The sequence below is a fragment of the Mus musculus genome, chromosome 1 (genome assembly GCF_000001635.26).
Source record: "Mus musculus strain C57BL/6J chromosome 1, GRCm38.p6 C57BL/6J".
Taxonomy (NCBI): Eukaryota; Metazoa; Chordata; class Mammalia; order Rodentia; family Muridae; genus Mus; species Mus musculus.
This window is the reverse complement of record NC_000067.6, coordinates 106600183-106626159: the sequence shown is the minus strand read 5'-3', so window position 1 is coordinate 106626159 and position 25977 is coordinate 106600183. Positions and strand designations below refer to the sequence as shown.

The 25977-nt window shown below is 42.7% G+C and overlaps 1 protein-coding gene and 1 long non-coding RNA gene across 2 annotated transcripts in view; both read left to right on the top strand.

Annotated features, from left to right (window-relative positions):
* Nucleotides 1-25977, top strand: part of Bcl2 (B cell leukemia/lymphoma 2) — a 176115-nt gene that overhangs the window by 88131 nt on the left and 62007 nt on the right. The gene's annotated exons all lie outside the window — the stretch shown is intronic.
* Nucleotides 11215-22397, top strand: Gm37053. Its single transcript, XR_878433.2, has 2 exons — nucleotides 11215-20940; nucleotides 20975-22397. It is a non-coding gene; the product is annotated as a predicted gene, 37053 (long non-coding RNA).

The following is a 25977-nucleotide window of genomic DNA, read 5'->3' as shown; positions in this document are numbered from 1 at the left end:
GTACCACAGTCTGTCTGTTTCATCGTCACAGGGCTTTAGAGGGGGGTTCTGGATTTTGTTTTGTAAGTACTGACTGCTGTGAGCTTCTCTGATTGGATTTCCATGTAGGCATGCTGAGTTCTCAAAGACATAGAAGGTAATTAGAGTCTCAAATCTTCAAGTAAAGACGTCAAAACCTTTGGAGCTGCCAGAGCTTTCTCAGCTCAGCCTGTGTGAGGACCTGGCTGTGAGCATCCTCTGCAGCTCTTGACACAGTCAGGCTTTGTGATTTACTGACCTGGTAGCTCAAGAGGCATCTCACCATAGCTCCGATGTCTGGTGTTCTCTTGAGGTTACCTTTGGACCACCTTCCCCACAGTTCTCTTGTTGGGACCTCTTTTTCTTTGTAGTACCTATGTGTGGATTCATTTGGGTGTAGGGGATAATGGATTCTCTTTTGTTTTCTTATAGTTGTCTAAATGTTTGCTATACATTATGGCACTTAAGAGAATTGCCTTTAAATGCCTCATTTGGCTTTCAGCAGCTTTGTCACATAAGAGACTTTGAAATCAGTTACTTCATTTTCCCCTTTGGTTTATACAATTGTATACATAATCTCGAGAGTAAATTTCTGTGTAAGTTGAAAACTCTTTTTTTTTTTTTCTAAATGTTTTAAAGTTCGCTGGTTTTATTAGGATTTGAATCTTACTTGGGGGAATAAAGTGAGTTAGAGATTTTTTTCTCTACATGGGATAACTGTCCCACCTGATGAAAGTTCAACCTCCTCCTCTACTGTGCTGTGTTGCTGACTCTCACATACGAATCTCTCTCTCTCTCTCTCTCTCTCTCTCCCCCTCCCTCCCTCTTGCTCTCATATACACACATATGCACACACAGGTTTAGTTATCTGTGTCTGAACCAACACTATGTTGTCTTAGTTACAAGATAAATGCATGTATCACTATCTTGATATATGATAAAGTCAGTATCTTATTCTTTTCCCAAACAATTTTCACTAGTTTTGGATACTCACCTTTTCTGTATAAAATTTCAAATCAGCAAAGCATTGACCATAGAAAACCCAGGCTTGAGTTTGAATATGAATTTGGTTTGGCTTACACATTAACCCCGGGGGTACTCATGTTTGCGTTGACTCTTGTTGCCTCTGAGCCTGATGTATTTCCATTATTAAGGCCTTGAAGCTTTCAGCTGAATTATATGTGCGCATATATACATAATATTTCACATGTCTTGCATTTTACATATATTTATTCATAGGCACTTGATCATTTCTTGCTATTGCTGATGGAATTTTATTTAAAAAATACATTTTTTAAAATGGTTATACTAACATGTCAGGATATATTGGTCTTCTTTCCAGAATCCTGGTCAGACTCTTACAGTTGTGTGTCATTTCTCATGGGTTCTCTGTGTGGGCGTCATCAGCAGATAATGCCACTTTTCCTTCCCTCCTTGTCCTGCTTTGTCTTTCTACTTTTCTCTGTTGAGTTGCACTTGTGACATATCTCACATGGTGACAGTAGGTGTGCGTGTGCGTGTGCATGTTTGTCTAGTTGCTGGCTTTAGAGTGATCGTAGCTTCTTAGTGGAGGACTTCCTGGGCCCACTGCTGTCTGTGCCTTGGTCCTGGTGCCTCTGGCATCCCACCGTCTACAGGCATCCCTCTACTTTAATCTTGCATTTGATCCATACAGCTCTTTTGGATTTTACTCTCATTTTTGTAACAGAATCCTATCAAACCTGGATCCACGAGAGACAATTTCACAGTGGGGATGCTTGAAAGGTCATTTTCTTTTCTTGCCTCCCGCAATAGCTTCTCTGTCTTGTACAAGAGAACGTAGGTCATAAACCCACTGTTCTTCTAAGGTTTGCAGCATGGCGCTCATGACGTCATAGGTAATGGTAGCTGATAGAAGGAGAATCCATCCTGATTCTACATGCCCTGACTTGACTGCTTTACTTAGCTGCACAGCCCTTGCGCTTCCCTGGGGTTTCTAGGTCACTTTTTACATGTGCTGCTCTGTCAGTGAGCTCCTTCCCTCTCTAGCATATGTGCCCCTTTGTGATCTCAGTCCTCTTGCCTAAAGTCTTCATTTAAGTGTTGTCATTTCCTGGATCTGCCCTCCAATCTCACACTTTCCCCTTCAACTTTCTACCAGTTTGTCATTTTGTACTGTTTGTAGATATTTTCCCTAATTTCACTCTGTAACCCACCTATTTGGTGTTCATTTCTGTAATCTTAAATTTCCTCTTTCATCTATAAATAGGTTTTTAAAGCATTCTGTTCTGTTTTCAGAATGTATGAGCTTTCTGCCAATTGTTATATATATATATATATATATATATATATATATATATATATATATATATATACTTTTAACCCTGTGTTGCTTGTCTGTTTGTGTGCCTTGAATTCCTGCTCTCCTCTAGAAGCCTCCTTGTATGTCTGGCTATCTCGGCTATCTGGTCACTTTTAAGATGGAAGAATTACTGAACTTATTGGAAGCTTTGAGGGTAAACAAGGAGAATGTCAACTTTGAAATATGCTGTAGAATGGTATGTTGATGCCATTTGCTGGGTGAACTCATAATTGTAGCCCTAAAGACTCTTTGTGGGGTGTCCAGGAGATGATCCAATAATTGAGCATACTCTACAGGGTCAACACCTGTCTGCCCCACTGCCGGGAGCTAAAGGGAACACCAGGCCTAGAATCATCAGCCTATGTGCTACTTGATGCAAAGTAGGACAGCTCATTGCCTAGGAGCTCTCTCTGGCCAAGCCCCTGACAACACCAAATGGAAAGGTGGCTACCATCCCGGTAGGTGGGGCTAGGAATAAAATGTACAGCTCTAGGGACCTTACTAAATTATGACCAATGTCCTCTTCTTCTTTGGTGACCGACTCCTCTATCCGCTACCACCGCAGCTCCAGAGGGGTCTAGTGATGCTTCTGAGCTTGGTGCCTGCTGGTTCTCCCCAGCCCCCTTACTCCTGCCTCAGTACTCTGTTCCTTTGGTCTGCTGTCTATATGATCATTCATTCATCTTTTCTATCTTCTAAAATCTCGTTATTATCATTCATTATACTCAGATGTGGCCAATTTACAGTATGTGGGACACACTTAGCTGCCTGAACCCCAGAATGGCTATGAATGCAGCCCAACACAAAATCCTGGCCTTACTTAGAACATTATGAGCTTCTTTCAGTTTCTTTTTAAAACTTGCTTGCATGGTTCTCAAGCATGCACTTTAGAGATGGCAGTATTGGATGCGATGCCAATGGTTGGACATGCTGGTTAGGCTTGCAAAAGGTTGCCCTCCTTAGTTAGTTTTATCAAGTGAACGTAATGGCACATACAGTGCCTTCAGTATGTCCTGTCTACCTAGAAATGCCAGATTCAATTTGGGTTTTTTTCATCAAATTTGTTTTCCAACTCACTGTTCCTATTTTGCACTGTTCCTCTAATACCTAAGCTTTTCCCTCGGTTATCTCTAGGAAATCTATTTCCTTCTTTCTCAAATCTACCTATTTTCTTTTTCTTGCTTGATCCTATTGTTTTAGTATTGTTCTTTGTAACAGCACTAAGCACAATAGCATGCAATCCTGTTATGTAGTCCACTTCTGATTTTGATATTTCCAATTTTCAAGATTTGATTTTTAAAGTTTTCTTTCTCTAACTGGCCTATATAGTATGCTCCTTTGCCCCTTTAAAATGAGTGTATTAGTGTATGCTTCTGTGTGTTTGTGAATCTGTGGTGTGTGTGTATATGATTATATATGTATGTGTGTATACTATGTGTACATATGTATATGTGTATGTATGTGTTTATAGGTGTGTGTGTGTGTGTATATATGTACACACACACACACACACACACACACCTATATAAGCACATTTCACAGGTAGGAATGTTGACAGGTCCATTTTCACAGATATTTGCTTTTTATGAGACTCTTGCAAGTTTCTAATTGTCAAATCTTTTAGTTTGCTTGTTTTGAGACAAAGTCTCACTAACTAATGTTGGTAGACTTAAACATAAGGTATCTTCCACACCTCAAATTACCTGATACACTTGTTTTAGCTTCCCAAGTGTGCCACCATACCCAGCTCTACACTGAGAAGCCATCACTACCAAATGCTCCCATATTTTTTATTTCTGAAGAGTTAAGGATTTTTAGTATCCCAGAGCTGTGTTTATATTACTTTCTTGCCATGGTGTTCTAAGGTAGCTTAAATTTGAGACTCTATAACTTCATGTGCTTTACTTTGGGAACTTTTCCAAAAGTGTCTAAAGGCTATGGAAATGACTGTATGCCTATGTGTAGCTGGTCTTTTCTGCTTTGTGGATCCTACTTTATCCTAACTTTACTGCATCTGCCACCCCCACTTCAACCCCCATCACTAGATTGGAGACAAAAAATTATAACAGGGATGAGGGGGGATCCTTAATTATAATTTTTTTCTTCTTATTTATTCTTGAGCACAGCTACTGACAAACTGCAAACAACCCCACTGAATGACCAGCAAGCACCCACCCACCTAGGGGGCTCTTGCATTTATGCCCTCTGAAAAGTTTCTAGAATTCTAAATATCACACAACCACAAAAACTATCTGCTGCTGGCAAAACCACGCCTCTGTCAGAGCCCAAGAATCAGAGTCAGCTGATCTGGACAGTCTAAGGCAGTCCCTTATCCCCGTATCTAGGATTACAACCAAATCTCTTTTTTTAATGTTATTTCTGTGTTAAAGAAACCAAAATTCCAGAATTGTCAGTACAGCCTATGGCTTTTTCTCCTTTTCATCTCAGAACCAATGGGCAATAAGAAATTTGAGGCTTTGAGATGAGAGAGTCCAATCAGGGCTACTTACTTCATATAGGAACAAAGTCACATTTCTTCATGGGCATTAGACTCACCATGGCATCCCCAGTGTCTCAGTGGGTAATTGTGTGGGATGCCATGATATCAACTTTTGATTAAATTTGGCTTCAAATTTTATGTCTCTACTTTTTCTTCATTTGCTTCTTTTCCTTGCCCCCCCCCCCGCACCCCCCTCCCCCCCACCATTCCTTTACTTCAGGTGTAGATCTGTGGCATTTTCTTAAGAACTTCACTTGTTTGCACTGGGAAGGGACCAATACAATTAATCCAGTGTTTACCATTTTCTTGGAAATAAATACTTAAGTCAACATTTGAATTAAGCCTATTGCTTCTTGGTCTTTTGCTTAACATCAAGGAAGATAAACCTAGAACATAATACATAAAACCTGGAATTGATTCTAAAGGATGTGGATTGTCAGAGATCAACAGTTTCTTTAGTGGCTGAGGAGATGACTCAGTGGATAAAGCGCTTGCTTTGTAAGCATGGGGACCCAAATTTGAATTTTCAACAGTCACATGAAAGCCAGGTAGGTGACATCATGTTCAGTGCTGGATAGAGAAGGGAGGCCCCCCAGGGTTTGCTGGAACCAAAACGCTTCATTCCAAGACTGTGTGAAAGACCTGTCTCAAAAACAAAGACAGAGAAGGGAAGAGAAAGATACCTGAAGTCAGCCTCTGAAACCTGCACTTGTGCCTCCACATATGCGCATGTGCACACACAGAGAGAGGGGGAAAGGAGGGAGGAAGGGAGGGAGAAAGAGATTTTCAGAAATCAATTTGTTCAAGCCTTCATTTTACTGAAAGAAACCATTTCCTCCTTCCTTCCCACCCCCTCCACAGCCAGTGAGTAGGAAGCTGGGATGAATTAAAAAGATGGCCACTGTTTTCTTACCACATCACAGGCAGGAACAGTTAAACAGCCACTAGCTCTTGGCTGGTTGTCCAGTCACTTGGAAGTGATGGTTGCTGTGCCTGAAATCATTGTGACATTTTGGGAAAACCACAAAATCTTTGTATGTTGTTTTTATTTTTCTCTTTTACCATATATGGTAATACTACTTATAGAGTCATTTAAGTGGTTTATGATGATCCAGTTTTTTCCTTTTAAATGAGATGGGGTGGTGTGTGTGTGTGTGTGTGTCTCTGTGTGTGTGTGTCTATGTGTGCATGCATATGTATGTGAGGGGTATGTGTACATGTGTGTGTGTGTGTGTGTGTGTGTGTGTGTGTGTGTGTGTCAGAGGGTAGAAGTGTGTGTGTGTCTGTGTGTCTGTGTTTGTATGCATGTGTATGTGAGGAGTAGGTGTACATGTGTATGTGTGTGTGTCAGAGAGTAGGTGTGTGTGTGTGTGTGTGTGTGTGTACATGTAGTGGTGGTGGTGGATGCATGTGTCCATTAAGAGACCTGAGGTTGAGAGTTGGTTCTTTCTGTAACACTTTCAGCCTTCTTGTCTTTTTTTCTCCTTCCTTCTTTTTTTTCTATTTGAGACAGTCTCTAACTGAACCTGGAATTCTATGTTTAGGTAGTCTTGCCTGGCCACCAAATCCTTGAGATCCACCTGTTTGTGTCCACCCCCTGACCCCTACCTCATATCCTAAGCACTGGATCACACTGTTCCTGGTTTTACATGTGTTCTGGGATCAGAAGTAAAGATTTCGTGCTTGCATAGCAAGCGTGTTATCCACTGAGTGATCTTCCTAACCCCTCTACTTTCCTTCTCTCCCAAAGGAGAATCTCCTCTCCTCTTCTCCCCTCCCCTCTTTTCCCCTCTTCTCTCCTTTCCTCTTCTTTTTCTTTCCTTTCTATATTTCCCCTCCAGTTTAGGCTTCATCACCTTCCAGAGCTCCTCTCTGAAGACTGAAGCCAAGGAGGCTTATCTTCTGCCTTTAACTCCTTTGGAGTTGGTCATTTGAGCTCTATAACTACCACCATATTATCCAGTCGCATTTTGTTATTGTGCTTGTATTTTAGCCTCACATGGAAACTGAAAGAGCCAGGTCTGCAGAGCCACTGTTGACTCAGTGTTCCCACTTCCCGACTGTTTGCAAGCATGTTACATGATGAAGAAACAGCTGGGATGCTGGCCCTTTGCTGCTCTGTGTGTCCTGTGCAGACCATCCCTTTCCCGGAGAAGCTACTGGCATCTGGCAGCATCGCAGATGCAGCACTCATATAATCTGTCACTCAGACTGGGTCTGTTCTGAGAGTGAAAGGGGCACTATTAATAGTTTTGCAGGAACAACAGGTGTACACTGGGACTCTCCCTGACAAGCTGGGGCATATGGCCACCTTATGTTATAGATCACCTTGAGTGCTTCAGGGAAATTTGCACAGCTGCTCTCAAGATACTGATCTTTGAGACAAAAATTATCATCACATACAAAGGCTTTTCTCCGGTGGCTTAACTTTACAGGTAATAAAATGTTGATTTTTTTTTTGACATTCTTGTTTTTTCAGCATTGTCTGTGGCTCTGACTGCTTGTTATAACTGAAGTTAGAGTAGGTGGATGATCTGAAGATTAGGAAAGGCCTTAATTTTTGTGAACCCATTGCATCCCAAAGGGAACAAGGAGCCTTGATATCCAGAGTTTTGTGCTTTCTTCTCTTGGGTGTTATTGGAGCACAGAGTTCCTACTCCCACTGTAGTTGGCAAGGTCTGTGAATGATGATCTATAGATAGTATTGTGTCTTCATAGTAATGGGTCCCTAGTGCTGTAGTTTAGTACTGTGCAATAGGGTTTCAACAGGCACAAGATAAACCCACTGCCTCCTACCTCCTTTGTCCCTGAAGCCCCTGCTGACATGTTCTGCTCTGCTCCTCTACAGCTGATGTGGCAGAAGGCCACCTCCTACAGTAGAAATGGCAGGAAGAAAAACCTTGAGTGAAATTATGTGGAGTGTTCTGGAGACCTGGGAGAGTCTTATATGCATAGACAGCAGATGTCTCTCACCTGTGAATGAAGGAATTCAGGTTATGTTACCCAATGGAAATTGGATGCAGTTCAGTTGAGTGTGGTGATGTCAACTGACATGATTTAGGATGGCAGTCAGTTGCTATGAGAACAGAGCAGGGAGACTAGGTCTGAAGAGGCCTTGATGTCAGGAGAGACAGAAAAGTGAGAGTAAGAAGGGATGAAATGCAGAGTTGCAGCTGACTGGACAGAGGGCATAAGCAGACACAGCTATGATAGAACACCAAAGGGCTGGGTGGAGGGTGACAAGGACAAGATGAGTGCTGCCGACATGCTTGATGTCTGGAGAGGTGTGTGGAGCATATCAACAGGGCCTTGCATAAAGATTCTCTGTGGACAGAGAGTTGAAAGAAAAGGAGGCAGGAACTTTGCCTTCTGCCCCTCTTCTACAGCTGGCGGAGAGAGTAATGCTTCTAGGAGACCTTGTGGGATGGGGATTGTTTGACTCTTGCTAATTGAGCAAACCCAAGAAGAATGAAAAATAGGTAGAAGTTGTCAGCATCAGACAGAGGAAAACCTTGAGCTAGGTAAAAGGAAGAGGGAGAGCTGGGTTTGGTAAGGAGGCTAGGCAGAGACTGCAGACGTGTTTTTCCAGGGCAGGACCAGACAGTTCATCACGGAGAACAAAGGAAAGCTTCATGATACAGGAAGTGGTCCTGTGTAGGGAGAGATTCCCTGGGTAGGATCCTCAGGCTGTCTGTAAGAAGACAGGGCCTACCTCCTCACCAGCCCATACTGAGAATACTGTTTATGTATGAAAAATGGCCTCTGTTCTTTTCCAACTGTTGGAAACAATAGGTAAGCAATCCTTTCTTGTTAGGAGCCTACCCACAAACTAACTCCTTTAAACATTTTTATTACCTTTATGTATTTATTTTAGTGTGTGTGTGTGTGTGTGTGTGTGTGTGTGTGTGTGTGTGTGTGTGTGTGTAGACGTCAGAGGACAACTTTGATGAGTCCAGTTTCTCCTTCCAACATGTGAGACCAGAGATCAAACCCAAGGCGTCAGGCTCAGCACCTTTACGGTCTGAGCCATCTCGAAATCCCCAAGTAGCTCAAGTCAGTTCTTTTCTTGGAAACTCTGCTCAGAACTTTGACTTGTTTCTTTCATCTCAGCCTTCAGTTGTTTAGTAAACATCTCAGTTTCATGACGGCCTGGTATTTAGATGGCATTGCATCAGTTGCCTTACTGAGGTGATTTGCCTCAGTTGTATTACATCAGCTTCAAGAATGTCAGCAAACAGAAGCAGGGTTCACTTAGGGAAATGCCGTGGCCTGGTGCCTTCTTCTGTGAGATAGAAGGTGTAAGGGCTGGTGACCAGCATGACATCTCATCCTGAATCAGAATCCAGAAGGTGGAAGGCTCTCTAAGCCTCCTCCTTCAACTTTCTTGAACTTGAACACAGAACCATGATCCTTTCTCTGAATACTTTGAAGGAAAGGGAGAACGGGTTCCCAGAATGTACAAACTGTTAGAAAAGAGCAAGCCACACTGAATCAAAGTTATGCTAATTTCTCCTAATCCTTTTGTGTTGACTATAGTAAAAATGAGTCAAGGCAGGAGTTACCTGGGAACAGTTTTAAATGACCTATAAGTTGTATTGTTTATCCTATGCAATGCTTTCCACAAATGTTTGAGGGGACAAAATATCCCATATGTGTCCACTTTTATATTTCTGCCACATATTGCCTTTTCCCTTGGCTATTATACTTGTCTTTCTTGTAGGCTCCAGAATAGCAGTATATTTAGAAAGTGGATATTAAGAATGGGTTAGTAGCTAAGAGCACTGTAGTGTATCCTCATTTTTTTATCTAATCACGTGACTTTGACATTTGCTGAATATGTTCCTGTGGGCATCAGCAGAATTGCCCAGAGGGCCACCAGCTCTCCAAGCAGGCCTCATTCATTGACTGTTCCTTCCAGGACAGTCAAGGCGCACAAGATCCCCCACCTCTTTGCATTGCCTCTGTTTATTGGAGCCCTCATCAACTACACCGGTGCTCCCGCTCCATGGTGGCGCTGCATGTCCTTTCTGAGATCTGCTGTGGGGTAATACCCTAAGACATCATTTTAGTAGTCTGAGGCTCCACTTAAGAGTGTGTGCACTGCACTATGCTCTACAGAATAAACAAAAAATCTGAAAATAGAGAAAAGATAAGAAATATTGTGGTTCACCCCAAACAAATGAAGCACAGCCTCCTACTAATAGACCAGCACTTTGTACAGCCATCTCCTCAACAGTATGTGAAATTTACAATCTTTAGGTAAGTTGGGGTGTGACTGGGCTTTACAAACTCATTGCGCTGCCTGTTTCTTTGGAAACTATATTGCCCCACATATAACTTTTTGTATTTTGCCCTTAACAGGTCTTTTTCTGACTGAAATAATACTCATAATTAATGGGGTGGTAAACATTTCAAAATAATGCAAAATATCTAAAGGCATCTCACCACACTGAAAAGAAAACCACTAGCGTTGTGGGAACACACCGCGCTCACACTCCCATGGTCACCGTTCACACCCATGGTTTTCTTCAAGTGACGTCACAACTTAAAGTGGGTTTCATAGTCACTGCTGTCGTTCACTGTGTTATGTCTACCCTCGTTGCTCCTTGCCTGTTACTCCTCTCCCCTTTCTTCTCTCCTGACTGCTAATGTTGAACCTGTGGGTACCTTCCACACATCACTCAGCTCACACAACTCCACCAAACACTGTTAGACCCAATCCATGCCTGTGTCGATTTTCTTGTTGCCATTTTATAAAAACCAGATTCCAGACTCCGTTTCTATAACTTTTCTTTTTCTCACTCTACAACACAATATTAAGATCCCTCTGCTCTCCCTTTTACATGACTACATATGATCCCTAACTGTAATGAATATTTGTTTGTTTTTCATATCAACATGAATTTATTTAAGATCTGGAGAGAAGGCTCAATTGATAAAGCATGAAGATCTGAGTTCATATCCCCAGCATCCACACAGAAGCTAGGCATAATGGAGCCTATCAGGGCCCCCAGTACTAGGAGAGAGAGATTGGTGGATCTGAAGGACTTGTTAGCCTTCCAGTCTATCCAATCATGAGCTCCAGGTTTAGAAAAACACTGTCAGAAAACTTAAGGAGGAAAATGATTGAGGAAGTCTCCGCTTCCAGGCACATGTATGTGCACATATATGCATACATGTGTACCCACAAAAACATCACTCTCTCTCTCTCTCTCTCTCTCTCTCTCTATATATATATATATATATATATATATATATATATATATATATGTGTGTGTGTGTGTGTGTGTGTGTGTATGTATATATATATATACATATGTATATATACACACACACATATACACATATATGTATATACACACTATATATGTATATATACATACCATATATATGCATAATATGTATATGTATATTTCTCCTTTGAATTTCAATAGACATTCTAAGGTTCTAATACATTGTAGGTCATATGAAGCTAAGCCTCAACCCTAGCTGCTCTTGCAGAGGACTTTGTTTTGTTTCTCAGCATCCACATTAGATAGCTTACAGCTGACTATACTTCAGTTTTGAGGGACCTAGCACCTTCTTCTGGGCTCCATGGGTACCTGCGTGCATGTAGTACACATACATACACTCTCAGGCACATGCACCTAAAATAAAACTCTGAAATATACACATTGTAAAACAGAATAGGTTTAGTGCTTTAAGGACATTAGAGTTTAAGGTGATGTAGAAATACTGGTGGATGATAACAATGCTGGAAGTCAGACAAGTGGACCAACAAGGTGGTGCAATCGTACTGTATAAATGCTAAACTAATCAGGACTCTGATTAAACAGCTGACTAAGTTACTTGAAAAAAGAATCATAAATGTAGACTTGTAAGTGAACTTAGATATTCTTCATCTCACCAATGATAAAAATACCAATTAAGCAAAGCAAGATATGAATTTTCTCTCTTTCTAGTAAAAAAATGTTTTTAAAATAATTCCAAATGTAGCATGATCCATTTTGTAGCAAGCATGCTTCTCTCTGTGTGTGTGTGTGTGTGTGTGTGTGTGTGTGTCTGTGTGTCTGTGTGTGTGTGAGTGTGTCATGATCAATGACAGCAGATCTATCTGAATAGATATAGACATTTCCAAGTTGTGTTCGAATGGTATACCAATTGACAGTTCCTCCGGCAACTTGTGATGGTTCCTTTTTCTGGTTCCTACCAAAAGGCTGATGCCTTTGGATTGCAGGAGAGTCCAGCTCTCAGGTCTCTTGGAAATACAAACATCTCGACTGACAAGGGACCACACAAGACCCTCCCATGTCATGTCTGAGGGAAGTGACTAAGAGAAGACCACAGTTTACTGGGTTGAGTTCTGGGGAAGTATTATTTATAGAAGTGTGCCCTAGGGCCCGAAGTATAATATTATTTTTAGTGTGATTGAAAAAAAGAACCTGACATTATTTGGCTACTGGGGATTCTGGAAATTTCCTTTGGACTTTACTTTCCTCCTTTGGAGTTTTTGGTCACAAAACTTTGGCTTTTTCTGAGAACTCTGGAACGTGCAACTCTGACTTGAACCATTCAGATATCAAGGTGAGAGCCAGCTCGGTTTGTGTTTTCAAAGCTTGGAAAATGTCTTGCATGTGACAGAGAGAACTCAAAGCAGATGAGAGGATAGCATCTCACTGAGGTCTACTTGAGTTACTGGGATGCTGGGCTCAGTTCTGCCCCCTGTGGCCTCCTCAAAGTCATGCCTGCCTGGTCCGAGCTCACCTTCAAGAATGCATGCCTCCTTACTGTCGTCAGTCTCACATCTTCTCCTCCGTGTTCCTCTCTCCCCACTCCTCCCCTCATCTCCCTCATCTTTCCAACTCTCTAAGAAGCTTGACTCTTGTATCATTACCTCTGAGAGTGCATGCTTTGGCCTGTTGACCCCCTCTCCACATCATTCTGGAAGCAACTCCTTTGACTAGTCTCAACTCTCTTCATGCCTACTTTCTCTACTGATAGACTTTCTAACAAAACTAACTGCTTTGCTCCCATCTCCCTTTAATACTTTTCCTGATATCATTCTGAGACCTTGAGGTCTCTGAAGGCAATAGGCCCCCTTGCACTTTGAGATAGGCCACATCTTAGATTCTGTCATCCAGAGGATGCTCAGCAATCTGTTCTGTGAAAGAATGTCTGTAGTTGGGGCTCAGCAGATGAGGCTCTCTGGGTGACAGCAGGTCCTAGAGCAGAGAGGACAGCAGGTAGGACACGTGGAAGCTAGTTCCTCGTTGTGCCAGGCTGTTCTCGGTATGAGGGAAAGTCTTGCTCCCTAATTCCGAATTCACTGACATCCTGGATGAGGCAGGCTGATCATCATTTTGATATGTGTGTGGTTTGATGTGTACAGCCTGTCTTGAACACAGTAGCCCTGTGGTTTGCCTTTTACTAAGAATTGCTTCCTTTTTCTTCCTTTTCTCAGAAAAGGCTGGGCTCATGAACTAAGGTCTTTCTCGTGAGTTCATCAGCCGTGGTTACTGTGTGAATACCTATGGGCCTTAAGATCAAACAGCCACCCAGCCCAGGTGATTTGAATACTAATTGTACTGACTACTGTCGTATTGACCACATGATGCTAGAATGAGATATTTACCAATAAAACCATCCATGTGGCTGGCCCTCCCTGCTACTGTGAGCAATTTGCCTGTTGTCATATGTTTTTGTTTGAGAATCTGAAACCAACCTTTGCATTGCAGGAGGGAAAGAGCTTATGCAGACACTGGGCTGGTTGGCCTGCTGTTTCCTTTCCCTGTTCTCAGGATTCCACCCACTTCTGACTTCAGCACCTACTCCTGACTGAGAGAGCAAGTGTGTTCACAGAGTTGAACTTTATGTCCTTCCTCGCTCCCACTTCCTTTCTACAGTTTACTCTCGTGTACACGGAGCAGCCTTCATTTGGAAAAGGTTGGAATTTTGACCTGAGGCACTGAGACTGGGCTCCTGTGTTGCTTGTGACCAATGACCAGGAGACCTGGAGTTTTAGAATCACTAAAGTGAGACACCCTGTTCTGTGTGGCTCTTGGGGCATTACTTCTTTCTTTGTTCTTTTAGAAAGCTCAGTTTTTTGTTTGTTTGTTTGCTTGTTTAATTAAATGCAGTTTTTAGGCATTAGAAGTTCTCTCAGATAACAGAGGAGCACAAGAAATATCATTTTCTACAACCCCATACATTAGAACCCAATGCAAAAAAGAGGAGTCTCAGGCTTACATTTCTAACAAAGCCTGATTGCAGCCTAATAAAATCCTGGGCAGGAAAGTTGTGGAGCATATGAGTTTGGTGATGGCACAGCCTCGCATCCTCACTACTGTGTACTGGCATCGTGTGGTTCCAAGATGCTGGCAAAGAGGTCACCAGTATGGAGACTGAGACCTCATCCAGGTTAGCACACGGCCAGATGCCATCTCTGCACCTGAGCATTCTGGAGGACAAGAACTAGATCTCTGCAGCTATGCACATCAGAAGGACTCTCCCACCAAAATAAAATAGAAACGGTTAAGGATTGCTGCCCAAATCCCCACAGAAATCTTGTCAAAGTCAAAAGGTGTAAACTTAAAATACAGGTATCAACTCTGCCAATGAATGATGCCACGCAGTGACTTTATGGGCTCAAAAAATAGAGATTTGAGTCAAGAGACGCTGAGGGTCAGCTGTCATCAGAGGCTGCTTACTGAGGGCTTTGGAAAGAGTGAAGAAATGGTGACTGAATGAATTAAGGGTTGAGAGTGAGAATAGGCTTTGTCCTCAGGATCAGGTGAAATGAGAGAAGAGGCAAAGTGGGTCAGAGTACAATCAGACCATGAGGATGGAGACCAGTGGGAGGAACCGGTGGGGCAGGGCAGAGCCAGGCGCCCTGGAATTGCTGAGCACAGCCCTGCAAGGGATCTTGAGAGAAAGCTAAAAAGCAGGATGAGTGCAGGAGAGAAGCTGCAAGGAGAGCAAACGCGGGCAAGAGAAGCTCATTCTTAGACAGAGGACCAGCCGACTGAACACATTATCTTTTAATCCACTGCCTTTCAATAGGCAGAAGTTTCGTTCCTTTAAACCTCATTCATAAAAGCAATACAGACTTAAATTAATATATTTGCTCATGGAAGCTTAGAGAGAGAGACTCATGGCTGACTAGACTACTTCAGATCAAAGGTTTCAGCAAAACATACTTGGAAATGGTAATACAGGGAATACAATTTTAAGCCACTGATAAGATAATGCTCGATGCTAATAGAACACTCGATATTTTCTAAGGAATGGCATCGTCTTTTTCCTCAGGCCTGATGTCATCACTTCCTACTTCATCCAGATCTTAGCACCAGGGTGAGCCCCACAGTCTGCCCTCCAAAGCCCTACAGCACTCCCTTTTTGCTTTTCTACTTCTCTTATCCTCCATGCAAACAGTCCGAACATCCCAGCACTTTATCCCTGTCCACTGTCAGTGTGTGTGCCCTGAAGACTCCCCGGTTCCAGAAAATAGTAGCCTTAAAACAGTCACTTTTTTTTTCTGTTCTTTTCCCAACTTCATACGAATATGGGTGTGTGTGTGTGTGTGTGTGTGTGTGTGTGTGTGTGTTCGCATGAGTGGGTATGCTAATGCATGCACTGTGTATCTGTGCAAGTGGAGGCTAATGTCAGGAACCATCCTTGGTTAGTCTTCTACCTTAGTCACTACAGCAGTTGCTCAATCAAAACCAAAGCTTGATCGTGTACCTAGGCTTGCTAACAAGCTTGACGTGGCAATCCGCATCTCTGCCCTCCAGGTGGCAGGCAGCCCACCTGGCATCTACGTGGATTTCTGAAGATCCAATCTCTGCTCGTCCTGTTTGTATGGTGTAGTGGTTTGAGTGAGAATTGGTTCCGCAGGATCATCTATTTGAATACTTGATCTCCAGTTGGTGCAACTGTTTGGGAAGGATTAGGAGCTGTGTAATTGTTGGAGACATGCTGCAGGATGGGCTGTGGGGTTTCACAAGCTTATGCCATTTCCAGTTAGCTCTCTCTGCTTCCTACTTGCTGACCAAGATGCTGCTGCTCCAGCATCGCGTCTGTTACCATGATCGCTGTCATGGTGGTTTGACATCGTAAGCCCCAAATTAAATTTTTCTTTTATATTGTCTTTGTCGTGGTGTCTTTATCACAGTAATAGAAAAGTAACTAAGACACAGGGCAAGTGTTTAACTGCTAAGCCATCTCCCCAGACCCCTGTATCTTTTCTTTGCCATGCGGTGTGCTACCTTCGTGTGCTTTTAAGCGTTCTCAAGCTGTATCGTCATGTTCTGAGTCTACAACTTGCCACATCTGGTCCGATTCCCATGACTATTTACGACTCCAGAGATCAGATCAAGTATGCCAGTGAAACTCTTGTGTGGGAAGGAATAGCAGGGCTACTTCAGTGATCTTCCAGAGCCATGTTGCTCTACCTTTCTCCAGTTAAGTCTCTCTTCTATGCTAGACCTTCTTGCTCCCACCACCGTGCGTTTCTTTGCCTTGCTGAACAGCCACCTCTGTGCAACAGACCTGCTATTCTGCCTTGCCTTGGTTGGAGAATTAGAATGTTCAGCTTAGCCCAGGTCTTCAGACACTTCTCTGCCTTTTCTCTCCCAGGTAGTTCATCTTCTCCCTGACATCCTTTCATGTAGGGCCCACATTGTAGGCTATCCAAAACTGTGTGTACTGACTAGAATTGCTCCCATGTCTCTCCATATTTCCAACTCTAGGTTGGTTGTGCTGACTTGGGACAGCCTAGCACCATCTCAGCATATCTCCGTCCCTCCTCCTCCAAGCTCATCCTCCCCTGTGATTGCTGTTAGGGCACCACCTGGTAATGTAGACCAGATCTTGTCCTCCAACTTCGGCCCTCCTGGTTTCCATCTTCCCCTTCTTCTGTATGCATATATCCCCTCACAGCCTCTTCTTCTTCTCAGACTTTATCCCCATGGCCTCCTAGATGGGAAATTGGTGAAGAATCTACAAAAATACTCACTAGTAGAAGCAGAAACTTCTGGGTCAGGACCAGGAAATCCTAACGTGAATATTAAAGGTGATGCACCTCTGTTGATTCCTAACCTCGATCCAGTTCATAGACACAGAGCTCTTTGAGTGAAGGGGAGACAGAAGAGACCCCACAATGCTGCCCACATTGTCCACATTGTATGCTGTAATCTCTCCTCTCCCAGTGTTCTTCCATGGTAAAGTACTACACTGTATTAGAATAAAGGAAGCAATTACACACTGGCCTGAGCTGACACTAATTCCATGAGACCCAAACCATCCCTGTAACACTCCTGGTAGAGCAAGGCTGCAGTGCATGAAAGCTGTTCTACTCAGAGCAAGGCCTTAAAGGAGTCGCACCAAGTAGAGCAAGGAAGGCCATCTGGAGGTCAAGTGGCCACTCACGTGTAATCCTCTTTTGTGTCTATTCCCATAGAGACTGAAGGTCCACACAACCACAGGGGTTTCCTACACGCTATTCAGGCCAAAGTATTTCTGCAAAGTTTGTATTCCCTGCCTGAGAACTTCCACAGCTAAAGTTTCAAGGAAAAGGCCTGCGTTCCTTAGCCTGAGAGCTAGAGACTCCTCAAAGTCTTCCCTCTATCAGGCAGTCTTGGCTTCAAATCCTCACCCAGTACTCCCCTTTCCCCACCTCCCCCTCCCTTTCCTTCTCCCCCTTTCCCCAAATACCATCCCTAGATGTTGCCTGCTCTCTAGACTTGTATGCCTGGCTTTTTTTTTTTTTTTTTTTTTTTTTGGCTCCCTTCTCTGGATTTCTGTGGTGCCTGTTTTTAGCACAAATATACCATGTTCCCTTGTAAAATGCTTTTCCTTCACTGTAGCTTACAAGAGCCAGGGAAATGACCAAAATGTGTGGATGGATTAACTCCCCAGAGTTGGGGAGGGAGAGGGTGTCTTTCTATGGATGGGCTGCGAACAGTCTTCATAAACAAAAGATTGCCTTGTTTATACCTTTTGTCAGAGTCAGCATTTTTTAAATCTGCTTAAGGTGAAATAAGTGCTTTTTGTTTAGGGAAATCATATGGGAAACACAGAAATATGAAATGTTCACTTTGTTTAATGTATAAGTCTATTCCACGACAGGTGGCCTCTCAAAGCGCACAAATAAAACAAAATTGCTTGGCTCAAACCTATCAGAGAAGGAATAAGAGCCAGGTGGTGGGGCCAGGAGCAGATGGGCAGTATTTACTTAGAGCTTCATATTTTCTTCTTGCTAAGTGTCCCCCTGGTCAAATACCTTCCTTCATATATCAAATAAACCTTCCATGCCTTTGAATAGACTTTTATTACAAAGGTATATTCCTACACCCGGTTTCTCCTTTTTACAAAGTCAAGGGTAGAAAAACCATATGGTGCCCATAGAGTGTGGAGTCTGGGCTAGCTTAAACATTCCAAGCCTCTATCCAGACTTTTCTTTGAAGTTTCCAAATTTCACAGTCAGAATTAAAATAGCATAAGAACTAAATTGAAACTAGTATGAGTCCCAGGAATTTTTTTCTATACCAAATAAGGAGGCGTCTATCCCGATGGTCTGTGTGAACTAGGTATAGTTGAGGCAGATCTTTACAGTGAACTTCCCAAACATCTGCACCCCTCTGCACCAGGCAGTCATTCAGAGCCACATAGGTCTTCAGGAAGCACTGTGGTCCTCTATAAGCACCAGCCCTTGGCCATCTTTAAATTCTTCTCTCCATTGGTCTAGAACTATTATGGCTCTGATGTGTTTTTTTTCCTGATGCTCAGACTGCTGTGTTCATGTTTTTTCCAACAAATATTTATGAATTTTATAGGTAGAAAACAAGTGTTCGCCCTCCTTCTCTCAACAATTGGATATATAGAATTAGTTTCTTCTCTTTCTTACATATGTATCTTTAGCATGTTTTTAATTCTTAGCAATTGCCCATTGCTGTCCAGATACAGTATCAGTGCTACATAATGCTATCTCTTCATGTGGTCCAAGATCACATAAGGGTTGAAGTAACTCTGAGTCCTTCATCAAGAGAGAGAGAGGTACAGTTTGCACCATCCAGGTGCCTCAGACTTCTTCTCAGAAGAGCTTCTGCCATCATGAGGTTAGACACGTAGACAGTGTGCTGTGATAGAAGACGGACTTTAAGACTTACTAGGAAAGGCACATCTTCAAAGGAAAAAGAGGTTTCCAGTGAGAACTGTTAAGCTCTTGAAAAGGTTTACAGAGAAAGCTGTGGTCTCGCCTTTCCTAGAAGCACTGAAGTCAATACATAGCATCCCGCAGTCGTTGAATGCTGACTTCTGTTGAGGTGCAATGAAGCCTCCCAGCTCAGCACATTCAACATCCCACTAATCCATCTTACTGCATATTCCACAGGAGTCTCTTTGTGACTTACAAGAAACAATGAGACAAACATCATTTTTCATTTTTCTAGCTCCTTTTTTTGTTAGTTTTTAAAATAAAAGAACCTATGTTGCTTTTTTTTTTTTTTTTTGCCTCTCATGGCATTCAAATTTAGCTTTTATATAATTCACCCTCTCCCAGTAACTCAGGGTACATTTGAGAGAGACACATGCTAAAGCCATAAACAATGCTTACTTTTTTCCTAGAAGATGGTGCAGCAGGAGTCCTACAGAAGAAATTGAGGTGCGGATTCCTTGGGACTCACCAGTGTTCTTTACGTGGCGTCATCATTATTTATATACTTATTTGTATGGGAACATGCACACTGCCACATGGGTGCTGGCCTTTCCTTCTATGCTGTGGATTCTGGAGAAGGAACTGCAGTCGTCATTCCCACTGAGCCATCTCACCTCTCCCAGAGTGTTTTGAAAGTTTCTTTTCACAAGACTGTAGTGCTTTCCTGCTCTGTGCCTCACATGGTGCTTGCTGGCTGCTGAACCGACTGAGATACCTGAGATGTGTTTTCTGCTCCAAAAGTGCTTACAATCTTGCACAGAAGAGAAGGTGTCATTAAATAACTGCACATGCTATGAGGAAGTGTGATTCTGTATCACAGGAAGGCCATGAGATGAAGGATAGCTTTGTTGCAGAAATATGGTTGGCAATTTGAATTTTTGCCTTTCCAGGCTATGGCGTTTCTCCCTTGCTTTATCTTTGTACCTTTCAAACACTAGGACAGTTATTTATTGGTAACTTTACCCACTCATCCTCAACCATCTCATTTGTTGTCCCTTCTCTCCATAGATGCAGATAGCCACATTTTATTTCTTGAGTATATGTCTAGTGTCTCCTTGTGCTACACACACACACATTTATATGAATATATACATATGTAAGTATTCATATATAGAGATATATTTCTTCTTTTGTTCTTTCTTACACAAAACAATGCTGTTTGTTATTCAGACAGCTTGTTCACATAACAGTGTATTCTCGAGATAGGATGCCCTTCTTTTCTTCATGGTTGATATGCTGCCTTCATAGCATCAACCTTCTGAGAGATACCAGGTTGTATCACTGAGGTACTCCATAATAGAGTGGCTTCAGCGACAGCTGTTTTATTACTCCCTAGTTCTGTGGGTCAGCCAGTGGATTTTCTGCTGGTCTTGCCAGAATTTACATGTGTAGATACAGTCATAAGGCTACGCTACTCCTACAGCCTTGCTTGTTCCATGGTTGCCATGGTTGCTGGTAGATCCTTACAGCACCTGCAATCAGTTCTCTCAGCAAGTTTACTTGGAATACTTCAAATGGGCCCAGAAACAAAAGGGGACTGTGCCCCAACATGGAGGTACTGAGAAGCCGCCTTATTGCCTTGTACTTGCTTACATCTCATTAGTGAAAAGAGAGCTAACCTCAGAGTCAGAGGAGAAAGGAATGCAGAATGAGCAGTTCCCTGGAGTCATTACAGAACTCCATATAGCTAGCCAGCTCCTCATTGCAGCAGGTATAGTTAGTTAGCCAGCTCCCTATCACAGTAGGTATAGCTAGCCAGCTCCCCATTGCAGCAGGTATAGCTAGCCAGCTCCCCATTGCAGCAGGTATAGTTAGTTAGCCAGCTCCCTATCACAGTAGGTATAGCTAGCCAGCTCCCCATTGCAGCAGGTATAGCTAGTTAACCAGCTCCCTATTGCAGCAGGTATAGCTAGCCAGCTCCCCATTGCAGCAGGTATAACTAGTTAACCAGCTCCCCATTGCAGCAGGTATAGTTAACCAGCTCCTGCTCATGGACACCTGGCTATTTCAGTCTCCTGGTGTTGTAAATACTGCCCAGAATATCACTTTGCCATAATTCAGTTCATATGTGAACATGGCAAATCCCCAGAATGGGATTGTTGGGTTAAAGGGCAAATGCTTTCCAAGTTATCTATGTATTCTGTTTCTCTCGTGTTATTTCTCTGGTTATTTTAAGCCTGTGTTTTCTGTCACTGATTTAGGGACTTTAAAACTGAAAAGAGTTTAAAATTAGTTAATTATAAACTTATCTTTAGAGATAAAGAGACAGAGAGACAGAGAAACAGAAAGAGAGACAGAGACAGAGATTATGTGTATATTACATGCGTGCGAAGAGGAAAGGCAAAGGAAGATGTTGGGTGACTTTTTCTACCATTCTTCACCTTATCCTTTGAGATAGACTCTCTGACTGAACCTAAGCTCACTAATGTAGTTAGGCTCACTGACCATTGAGATCTGTCTGTTTTTGCCTCAATACTGGAGTTATGGGCACGTAAACTGATGCCCTGATTTTATGTGGCTGCTGAGAATTTGAACCTAGGTCTTCTGCTTTTACAGCAAGCACTCTTACTCAGTGAGACCTCTGCCCAGCTCCAAACTTACCTCTAAAATAACCAAACATGTGAAATCTGTAAATCAAATGCTTTTGAATAAAGTAACATGTATGTAATAAGGAGATATGCCTCATATATTGATGCTTTGGGTCTTGCTCGAGAGTTACCATAGAGGCATTTAAATTGCATATAGTATCTCAGCAAGTATACATTTAAAAGCCTGATGATTTCTGTGACCTGTCCCAGTGTGTATGTTACGTTATAGCCAGGACATAGACCTAGCAAACTGTGGCAAATTTCCCCTTAATGGAATCTCATTAGTGCAATTTTGTGTTTCGTATCTAACTCAGCTTCAGAGGGTGTCAATTTGCTTGCCTTGCTCACTGGCACATTTGCACCTTACTGGTGGTCCCACTTGATTTATTCCGTAAGAAACTTTTTTTTTATTGAACATAGTTTATTTCTGGTTTCTGATTATTGGAGCACATCCTAGAGTTTCGTTTTGCCTGTGAACTCATGTCTGTTAGGTCTCAGGCGGCCCAAGTGTCCAGAAATGAACTCAACCTGGACCACAGGAGGATTTCTAGCAGTTAGATAAAAGCCAGCATTCTTCAGGAACTTGGGAAACCAGTTCCCAATTGCCCAAAGGAGTCATGTCCCTTATCTCTGGCAGAAGAGACACATGGCTCCACTGGCATATACCTGTGACTGCCTGTCTTGTAAGCATTTGTGCTTCCAGGCACTCACAGTCCCACAGGTTCTTGTTCTACATTTCAAAGTCCTGGTAGCAGCATCTCTCCTTCTCACCTCTTCATCTGCCCTAATCACCCTGCAGCTATTCATCCTCCTACAGCCATGTTTTTACTATTGTCTCCGTGCTCTCTCTGTCTCCTGCTATCCTCTATGACCTCTGTCCTCTCTATTCCGCACTATTCTCTCCTCTCTCACAGATGGCTCTGGACAAGCTCAGCATGCCGGACATACATGTTCAGTCTGCTTCTTTTTCCCTCTGCTCTCTCTTAATCACAATAAAGACCTTAACCATACAATGGAATGGTCATGTTTCTGTACTTGCCCTCACATACAGTGTCTAAGCAGAGACTCAACTCTTATCTCTGTCCGCAGTAAATCTTGAGAGGAATTCTGTCTGAGTCCGTGTGCCTACTTTTGGCCTTCAGGAAGGAGGAGTTGTTTTTTAAATAAAACCTTGTCCCAGCCCTCCTGCAGCAGACGTGAAAAGTACACTGTTTTGCCTTTTCTTGAATTCACCCTCAGATGTTTTCATAGGCGCTTGGTCACAGCAAAGTGGTCCCTGTGTACAAACCGCCCACTCTCTGAAGCATGATTGATTAGCAAAGCTGCTCTGCTCAAGGGCAGTCTGTTTTCCCGAGCCTGGATGTTGACAGGTCCGACATGCACAGATTTTAAAACAGGTCGCTCATGCAGGCTGTAGGCTGTGGGCCAACATGCTGGTTCTTGAGAGAGAAGAGAGGGAAAAGGACCCAGTTTGGGGAGCAGAGGAAACTATATGGATCTGGACCTTAAAAAAAAAGAGGGCAGCTTGGGCATACCTACTCCTTACTGCAAAGCTGCTCACTGGTGTTTGGTGCCAAGAAAACAAACCCTGTCAGCAGAGGAAATGCAAGGCAAAGGTAAAGATAGGGACGGACTGGCAGAGCTCACTCAAATAGGCACAAGCTCCACTTGACTAAGAATCTCTAAACATCAAAGAGAGGCATACATTTAAAGAGAAACTTGAGACCAAATCAAAGTAGCTATGATGGCCGTTTGGAAATGCAGCCAAGCAATGACACCATAAACAGGAAGAGGCACGGTTTGGATCGTGTCTCTGCTTGTTCGTTTGCTGCATGGCATCTAGCAGAGTGTCTTTTACAGGGCAGAGCCCACATTAATATTTAGTCATAGAATGATGGGGCTGAAAGTAACTTTGGAAATGATTTGCCAAGTCTCTCTATTTCACATACAAGTAAACTGAGACTCAAACAGTTTAGTTATGGTCTCAGGGTGTCTTCTCCACAACCAGGCTGTGAATTCTAGTAAAGCTAGCTTTTATAGACTTACGCAGTCAGCATTTGATCCATTAAGTGAGGGAATATGCTGATATAGTGATCCCTCCCCCGCTCAAAGCCCGAGTTGAAGGCTTGGTCACCAGCCTGTGGCACTATTGGGAGATGGTAAGACCTTTAGAATTTGGGGTATATAGTATGAGGAAGATATGTCGGTGGGATGTGTCCTTGGATAGGATATTGGAACCCCTAATGGATCCTCTTCATTTCCTTGTTTCCTCATCACCATAGGTGAACAGACCTCCCTTCATATAGAGTACTGAGATGCCACAGTTCCAAAGAAATGGGCCAAAGAACTATGGGCTAAAATAAACCTTCCCTCCTAACTAAATTCATTTATTTGTGGCATTCGTTAGAGTAGCAGAAAGCCAACTAACCAACTAAATAAATTTGTGGTTGTTGTTGAATGTAGCGCTGGCTGACCTTACACTCAGAGATCCACCTGCCTCTGTATCCAGAGTCCTGGGATTAAAGGGACATGGCACCACACTTGGCCTTTAATTATCTGTGTAATAAACCCTATTTCAAAGCCATGCCTTCTTTGACAGTATGTGTAATAGTCTCTTTCATTCAGTTATATATATATATATTGGTTATCATTCACCCATGTAGATCTTTGGGGTGGTGGGCATAGAGAGGTTTGTGAGGTTCAACTGACTTTCGGGAATCTGAGTTTCCAAACATTCTAGTTATATTAAGTAAGTCTTAATGTCAGTGTTGGATGAAAATGTAGGCTTTTCTTACAATAACTTGTTACATGCTCAAGATGTAAGCAGCTTGGGAAAGAAAATTCTGCATGAAGCTAACAATGGTCTGTTAGTATACTGTAGTCAACTGGGTATCAGTGTAGCAGTGGAACCAAAGATCTTCAGAAAGAACAGCCCTTACCCCTCTGAGTGTTCTCCTCTGCGGCACCAGTTCTTTGTGCAGCTAACAGAAGATGCCTGGTCCATCCAGGCACACCTTGCAGCAAGCTCCCCAGTCTTATATGACAGCCATCACGTGACTCAACATCCTATCTCTGTCATTTTTAGCCTTTGGCTATCATGCTACCGAGAAAGATGAGAATACATTTTTATAAGTCCCTTAAAAATTATGTTTGTCAGAATTTATTGTCCCGAATCAATTTTAACAAGTGACAAAAGTGTCTAGAATCTTCCTGTCTGATGCAAGGTTTGTAAAGGGTCAGATGATATCATACCTTTGAGGATGAATCTGTCACTTAACTGCTATACGTGTTGCAGAGAACATTTTAGTAGCCCACTGTTTGGTATCTTCACTGGTGCCTCCTATCTGGTTTCCTGTGTCATAAAGAAAAAGCTGCATGGAAATAAAGGCAGGGATCCTAACGCAGTGTGGGTTTGGTTTTGCTGTTTGGTGCGAGGAGTTGTGTGACTCTAACTCTAAGAACACCGGTAGTGGTGTCTGCCTGCATTCTGAGAATTTAAGGAGGTGAGGTTTCTACACAACAAAATCACCCAGCCTATCTGTGAGGCTTTCTGCAGAGTGAAGGCAAAAATAAACTCCAGCAAACAAAACAGGAAGAGTCTGAAAACAGTAAGATGTGTGTGTTCAGACGCTCAGAATCCTTAAAGCTTAGGTGTGGTTCTGCCTACTTCAAAGGTGTGTGTGTGTGTGTCTGTGTGTGTGATGTGTGTGTGTGTGTGAGATGTGTGGTGTGTATGACTAGAGTATGTGACTGTATGTGTGATGTGTATGTAATGTGTACATTTGTGTGCAGTGTGGATCTGTATAGGGGGTGATTGTAGTGTGTTGCAGTGTGAGTGTGTGTAGTGTTTGTGTGGACTATGGCAGTGTGTGCGTAGTATGTTTATGTGTGAGGGTGTGTGATATGTGTATAGTATATACATTTGTGCATATTGTAGGTATGTGTAGGATGTGTGTAATGTGTTGTAGTGTAAGTGTAGAGGGTATGTGTGGAGATGTGTGTGATGCAGGTTTAGTGTATACATTTATGTGTAGTATGGGCATGTGTAGGATGTGTGTATAGTGTGTTATAGTATGAGTGATTATGTAGTGTGTGAGTATGTGTGTGTGCTTGTGTGTATGTATGTGTGTGTGTAGGTGTGTATGTGGAGTGTGTGTGTGTGGTGGGTATGAGTACGTGGCTGCCTTGCTTTGTCTGGCCTTCCTTTTGTTAGCACACACACTCTCTCCTAGTGACTTAAAGCCCTCTTCTTACAGCACCTGAGTTCTCTCCTTCGACTTGCAGCTACTTTATTGAGCTACGAAAGCAAACATAACTT